Raw genomic sequence first — 7364 nt, 5'->3', positions numbered from 1 at the left:
CACAAGCTGGAATCAAGATTGCCAGGAGAAATAGCAATAACCTCAGATATGCAGATGACACCACCCTTATGGCAGAAATTGAAGAAGAACTAAAGAGCCTCTTGATGAAAGTGAAAGTGGAGAGTGAAAAAGTTGGCTTAAAGCTCAACATTCAGAAAATGAAGATCGTGGCATCTGGTCCCATCACTTCATGGGAAATAGATGGGGAAACAGTGGAAACAGTGGCAGACTATTTTTTTGTGCTCCAAAATCACTGCAGATGGTGACTGCAGCCATGAAATTATAAGATGCTTATTCCTTGGAAGGAAAGTTATGACCAACCTAGATGGCATATTGAAAAGCAGAGACATTACTTTGCCAACAAAGGTCCATCTAGTCAAGGCTATGGTTTTTCCTGTGATCATGTACGGATGTGAGAATTGGACTGTGAAGAAGGCTGAGTGCTGAAGAATTGATGCTTTTGAACTATGGTGTTGGAGAAGACTCTTGAGAGTCCCTTGGACTGCAAGGAGATCCAACCAGTCCATTCTAAAGGAGATCAGCCCTGGGATTTCTTTGGAAGGAATGATGCTAAAGCTGAAAGTCCAGTACTTTGGCCACTTCATGCGAAGAGTTGACTCATTGGAAAAGACTCTGATGCTGGGAGGGATTGGGGGCAGGAAGAGAAGGGGATGACAGAGGATGAGATGGCTGGATGGCATCACTGACTCGATGGATATGAGTCTGAGTGAACTCTGGGAGTTTGTGATGGATAGGGAGGCCTGGCATGCTGAGATTCATGGGGTCGCAAAGAGTCGGACATGACTGAGCGAGTGAACTGAACTGAACTGAACTGATACAATACTTGTTTTTCTCCTTCTGAATTACTTCATTCTGTATAACAGGCTCTAGGTTCATCTACCTCACTAGGACTGACTCAAATCTGTTCTTTTTTATGTCTGAGTAATATTCTATTCTATATATATACCACTACCTTTTTTATCCATTTATTTGTCAGTGGATACCTATGTTGTCTCCATGTCCAGTCTCTCGTAAATAGTACTGCAGTGAACATTGGGATATTTGTGTTGGTTAGAATTGTGGTTTTCTCAGGCTATATGTCCAGTAGTGGGATTGCTCAGTGATATGGCAACCTACTCAAATATTCTTGCCTGGAAAATTCCAAGGACCAAGGAGCCTGGCAAGCTACAGTCCGTGGGTCGCAAAGAGCTGGACATGACTGATCAAGCATACATGCATGGTAGTTTTATTCTTAATTTTAAAGAAATCTCCATACTGTTCTCAATAGTGGCTGAATCAGTTTACATCCCCAACAGCAATGCAAAAGGGTTTCCTTTTCTCCATATCCTCTCCAGCATTTAAGTACATTTTTTGATGATGGTCGTTCTGATTGGTGTGAGGTGATATCTCATTGTCATTTTGATTTGCATTTCTCCAATAATAAGTTTTGTTGAGCATTTTTTCATGTGTCTGTTAGCCACCTATATGTCTTCTTTGGAGAAATGTCTATTTAGGTCTTCTGCTCATTTTTTGCTTGGTTTGCTTTGCTGATATTAAGCTACTTGAGCTGCTTATATATTTTGGAGATTAATCCTTTGTCAGTTGCTTTACTTGCAATTATTTTCTCCCATTCTAAGGGCTGTCTTTTCATTTTCTTTGGTTTCTTTGGCATGTAAAAGCTTTTAAATTTAATTAGATTTCATTTCTTTATTTTTGTTTTTATTTCTGTTACTCTAGGAGATGGGTGAAGAGGATCTTCCTATGATTTATGTCAAAGAGTGTTCCTGTAAGAGTTTTATAGTTTTTGGTCTTACATGTAGGTATTTAATCTATTTTGAGTTTACCTTTGTGTATTGTGTTAGGAAGTGTTCTAACTTCATTCTTTCACATGTAGCTTTTCAGTTTTCCTAGCACCACTTATTGAAGAGACTATCTTTTCTCCATTGTACAGTCTTGCCTCATCTGTCAAATATAAGGTGCCCATAGGCGTATGGGTTTACCTCTGGGCTTCCTATCTTGTTCCATTGGTCTGTATTTATGTTTTCGTCAGTATACTATACTCTTTTGATGACTGTAGCTCTGTACTATAGGCTAAAGAGAGGAAGGTTGATTCCTCCAGCTCCATCCTTTCTGAAGATTGATCTGATTATTTGGGATCTTTTGTGTTCCCATACAAATTGTGAAATTTTTTGTTCTAGTTCTGTGGAAAACGCCATTGGTAATTTGATAGAGATTGAATTGAATCTGTAGACTGCTTTAGGTATTATAGTCATTTTCATAATATTGATTCTACCAATCTAGGAGTATGATATAGCTCTTCATCTGTTTATGTCGTCTTTGATTTCTTTCATCAATGTCTTATAGTTTTCTGTGGCTCAGAGGGTAAAGCGTCTGCCTGCAAAATGGGAGACTTGGGTTCAATCCCTGGGTCAGGAAGATCCCCTGCAGAAGGAAATGGCAACCACTCTGGTAAATCCCATGGGTGGAGAAGCCTGTTGTAGGCTACAGCCCTTGGGGTTGCAAAGAGTTGGACACGACTAACAGACTTCACTTTCACTTTCATAGTTTTATGTATAAAGCTCTGTTGTCTCTTTAGGTAGATTTATTCCTAGGTATTTTATTCTTTTTGTAGCAGTGGTGAATGGGATTTATTCCTTAATTTTTCTTTCTGATTTTTCATTGTTAGTATATAGGAATGCAAGGGATTTCTGTATTGATTTTGCATCCTCTGATTTTATTAAATAGTAAAGTATCTTTAGGGTTTCCTATGTATTACTATATATAGTAATCATGTCTTCCATAAACAGTGAGAATTTTACTTCCTTTCCAATATATATTTCTTTTTCTTCTCTGATTGCCATGGCTAGTACTTCCAAAACTATATTGAATAATAGCAGTGAGAGTGGACACCCTTGTCTTGTTCCTGATCCTTAAAGGGCTGCTTTAATTTTTTTTACCATTGAGAATAATGTTTACTCTGGGTTTCTTGTATATAGCCTTTACTGTGTTGAGGTAGGTTCCTTTTAGGCCCATTTCCTGAAGAGTTTCTATCATAAATGGATGCTGAATTTGTCAAAAGTTTTTTATGCTTCTGTTAAGTTTATCACATGATTTATATCTTTTAGTTTGTTAACATGGTACAGCACATTGATTGCTTTGTATATATTAAAGAATCCTAGCATCCCTTGGATAAACCCAACTTGATTATGATGTGTGATCCTTTTAATGTGTTGTTGGATTCTGTTTGCTAGGATTTTTGAGGATTTTTGCATTTATGTTCATCAGTGATACTGGCCTATAATTTTCTTTCTTTCTTTTTTTCCCCTTATCTGGTTTTTATATCAAGGTGATGGTGGCCTTATAGAATGAGTTTGGAAGTGTTCCCTCCTCTGTAATTTCTGGAAAAGTTTGTGAAGGATAGGCATTAGCTCTTGTCTAAACTTTTGATAGATAGGATTCACCTCTGACATCATCTTGTGCTGCGCTTTTGTTTGTTGGGATATTTTTGATCACAGTCCCCTACATTGCAGGCAGATTTTTGATCATCTGAGCCACAAGGGAAGTCCTATGGCCACCTGACTTTCCCCCAAAGGCATTCCCCACCACTAGCTCCTCTCTTTCATCCCCTTGAGTTATCTCTCTATAGTCAGTAGCAGTCCTCACTCTGGGATTGCTCTCCAATCACTACACTTCAGCTCCAGATGCCACACATTCCCGTGGACTTACGGCCCTGTCTGGGGCACATAGGGCTGTGGCACAGATTGTCTGTGTGGTTCTCACTCCATTCAGACAGTCACAGATGAGCCGCTTCACTCTCTGACAGCCTCAAAAGCTTCCCTTCTGTCCCAGCATGTTGTCCTGATGTGGAGAACCCATCCCTGCTTCAGCTCCCACATCCTGTGGGGGCAGGTCTGGTCCCACTCACTCTCCTCCTCTTTTTTCCTTCCTTCCTTTGTCCTACAGGGTTTTATGTGTATCTATGTATTCCTTTCTGGTGGTTAAGGACTCCTGCCAGCTCTGAGCTTGTGCTCTGTGAGATCTGTGTCTGAAGATGGATTCTTGAGGCAGCTGTGGAGAGAGATGTGCTCTACATCCACCTGATCCTCTGCCATCTTGTCTCTCTGCTTTATGCTTATGAAAAGCAGTAAAAAAAGTCCCTTACTCTCAACAACATAGCATCCATCCATGTTTAGCTTAAAATAAAACGTTACTACATAGGCAAAGAAGTGAGAAATTATGTGTTCCATAATGAGGGGAAAAAAGGAGAGTAGAGACAGGTTCAGAGATTACAGAGATGTTGGAACTAGCAAGCAGTTTAAAATAGCAATTTAAATATGCTTAACATTTTAAAGGAAAGAATGAACAAGATGAATACACAGATGGGAAATCCTGGTATGGAAATAGAAATTTAAAAAATGGAAATATGAAACTGTAAAATGCAATAATAAATTAAAAATTGATAAATTTTACCTCATAAATATTAAAAATTTCTGCTCATCAAAAGACTGGTTAAACATATTTGCAATAAAATGGACTTAATCTGACTTTCTAAAGAACTTCTATAAACCAATTTAAGAAAAAAAGAAAAATGTACTTTTTAGTAAAAGGGTGAAAGGCCTGAACAGCCATTTACAAATAAAGATAAGCAAATAGGATGTGAAAAAAATTTTAACATCATTAGACTTATGAAAACTGAATCCACAGAGAGTCAACATACATATTTACTAGAAACACTAAATTTTAAAAAGCTGAAATGACTATATATTAACAAATATTTATAGCAATTGGAACTCTAACACATTGTAAATAGGTGTGTAAAATGATATAACTAATTTGGAAAACCATTTGGCAGTATATTTTAAAGCTATAATTGCATTCAGTGTGAAAGTGTTAGTTGCTCAGTCCTGTTCAACTCTTTGCGACTCTATGGACTGTAGCCTGCTAGGCTCCTCTGTCCATGGAATTCTCCAGGCAAAAATGCAGGAGTGGGCTGCCATTCCTTTCTCCAGGGGTTCTTTCCGACCCACGGATAAAAGTCAGCTCTTCCCCACTGTAGGCAGATTCACAGATTCTTTACTGTCGGAAGCACCAGCGAAGCCCTTTTCACTCCTAAGTATGTATCCAAGAGAAATAAAAGCAAACATCGAAAAAAGTCTTATATACGAATACCTATGAAAAGAAAGTGAAAATGTTAGTTGCTTAGTAGTGTCTGACTCTTTGTGACCCAATGCACTGCAGCCTGCCAGGCTCCTCTGTCCATGAGATTTCCCAGGCAAAAATACTGGTGTGGGTTGCCATGCCCTCCCTTCACCAGGGGATCTTTCCAAGCCAGGGATCGAACTCAGGTCTTCTGTATTGCAGGCAGATTATTTATTGACTGTGCCACAGAATATCTATAAGATAAAAGATATGTATAGCAGGTTTAAATAACTGAGAAAAGAAGAGAAGCAAAAGGTAAAGGAGACAGGGAAAGATATACCCATCAAAAAGTCCCCCAAAATAGCAAGGAGAGATATTTTACCTCTTAAGTGAACAATGCAAAGAAATAGATGAAAACAATAAAATGGGAAAGACTAGAGATCTCCTCAAGAAAATTAGAGATATCAATGGAACAATTCATGCAAAGATAGTCACAATAAAGGACAGTGTGGTAAGGACCTAAAGATACAGAAGAGATTAAAAAGAGGTGGCAAGAATACACAGAAGAACTGTACTTAATGTATTTAATGACCTGGATAACCACAATGGTGTGATCACTCACCTAGAGCCAGACATCCTGGAGTCTGAAGTCAAGCTGGCCTTAGGAAGCATCACTACGAAAAAAGATAGTTGGAAGTAATGGAATTCCAACTGAGCCATTTCAAATCCTAAAAGATGGTGCTGTTAAACTGCTGTACTCAATATGCCAGCAAAGTTGGAAAACTCAGCAGTGTTTACAGGACAGGAAAATATTAGGTTTAATTCCAATCCCAAAGAAGGGCAAAGCCAAAGACTGTTCAAACTACTGTACAACTGCACTCTTTTCACATGCTAACAAGGTAATCCTTAAAATCCTTCAAGCTAGGCTTCAACAGTAATGGAACTGAGAACTTTCAAATGTACAGGCTGAGTTTAGAAAAGACAGAGAAAGCAGAGATCAAATTGCCAACATCTGTTGGATCATAGAAAAAGCAAGAGAATTCCAGAAAAAAAAATCTACTTCTGTTTTATCAACTGCACTAAAGCCTTTACAATAAAGGACAGAAGTGGTATGAACCTAACAGAAGCAGAAGATATTAAGAAGAGGTGGCAAGAATACACAGAAGAATTGTACAAAAAAGATCTTCATGACCAATATAATCATGATGGTGTGATCACTCACCTTCCTGGAATGTGAAGTCAAGTGGGCCTTAAAAAGCATCACTATAAACAAAGCTAGAGGAGGTGATGGAATTCCAGTTAAGCTATTTCAAATCTTGAAAGACGATGCTGTGAAAGTGCTGCATTCAATATGCCAGCAAATTTGGAAAACTCAGAGGTGGCCACAGGACTGGAAAAGGTCAGTTTTCATTCCAATCCCAAAGAAAGGCAATGGCAAAGAATGCTCAAACTACAGCACAACTGTACTCATCTCACATGCTAGAAAAGTAATGCTCAAAATTCTCCAAGCCAGGCTTCAGCAATATGTGAACCGTGAACTTCCAGATGTTCAAGCTGGTTTTAGGAAAGGCAGAGGTACCAGAGATCAAATTGCCAACATCTGCTGGATCATCGAAAGAGCAAGAGAGTTCCAGAAAAACATATATTTCTGCCTTATTGACTATGCCAAAGCCTTTGACTTTGTGGATCACAATAAACTGTGGAAAATTATTCAAGAGATGGGGATATCAGACCACCTGACCTGCCTCTTGAGAAACCTGTATGCAGGTCAGGAAACAACAGTTAGAACTGGACATGGAATAACAGGCTGGTTCCAAATAGGAAAAAGAATATGTCAAGGCTGTTGTCACTCTGCTTCAGTTCAGTTCAGTCGCTCAGTCATGTCTGACTCTTTGCGACCCCATGAATCGCAGCACGCCAGGCCTCCCTGTCCATCACCAACTCCCGGAGTTCACTCAGACTCACGTCCATCGAGTCAATGATGCCATCCAGCCATCTCATCCTCTGTCGTCCCCTTCTCCTCCTGCCCCCAATCCCTCCCAGCATCAGAGTCTTTTCCAATGAGTCAACTCTTCACAAGAGGTGGCCAAAGTACTGGAGTTTCAGCTTTAGCATCATTCCTTCCAAAGAAATCCCAGGGCTAATCTCCTTCAGAATGGACTGGTTGGATCTCCTTGCAGTCCAAGGGACTCTCAAGAGTCTTCTCCAACACCATAGTTCAAAAG

This window comes from Bison bison, unplaced genomic scaffold (genome assembly GCF_000754665.1).
Source record: "Bison bison bison isolate TAMUID 2011002044 unplaced genomic scaffold, Bison_UMD1.0 scf7180017864332, whole genome shotgun sequence".
NCBI lineage: Eukaryota > Metazoa > Chordata > Mammalia > Artiodactyla > Bovidae > Bison > Bison bison.
The sequence above is the reverse complement of the archived record's forward strand: the minus strand, read 5'-3'. Positions refer to the sequence as shown.